This window comes from Seriola lalandi, unplaced genomic scaffold, assembly GCF_002814215.2.
Source record: "Seriola lalandi dorsalis isolate HSWRI2012SDOR001 ecotype SW California unplaced genomic scaffold, Sedor1 jcf7180002054888, whole genome shotgun sequence".
In the NCBI taxonomy this organism is placed as follows: domain Eukaryota; kingdom Metazoa; phylum Chordata; class Actinopteri; order Carangiformes; family Carangidae; genus Seriola; species Seriola lalandi.
Window position 1 is genome coordinate 36669 of NW_019525440.1, and position 516 is coordinate 37184.

The following is a 516-nucleotide window of genomic DNA, read 5'->3' on the forward strand; positions in this document are numbered from 1 at the left end:
GTTACATGATGTCACAAACCCGAAATGATGGAAACCTGGAATGGAAATCTTTAAATATGTGCTGAAAAAAAACTTACAGCTCTTAAATAAATGTAGTGGAATAAAACATGTAATATTTCGAGAGGCGTTCGTTAACTCTGTCAACACAGCTGTTTAAAGTGGCTCTGGTACTAAAGCAGATTAGAAAGAGACACTTGACCCCTCAAATCTTAAAGCGGAGCAGACTGATGGAGGTTTTCTATCGTTGGCTGGCATCAGCAGATAACCTCCAGCAGCAGCAGCAGCAGCAGCAGCTCAGACTGTTTGCTCTGAGCTGAGAGTGAACCAACACACTGAGTATTGTGTCTCCGCTGATGGATGGAGGCGTTTGTTCTCCAGCAAGGACGGTGGAGATAAAACACGACTCTGTGAGCAGCTTCACACTGTCGCCTGTAATTTACAGTGTAATGGACAGTCTAATTATTTTATTTTGAAATTAAAAATAAAATTTGAAAAGAAACATTGCCACTGAAAAAT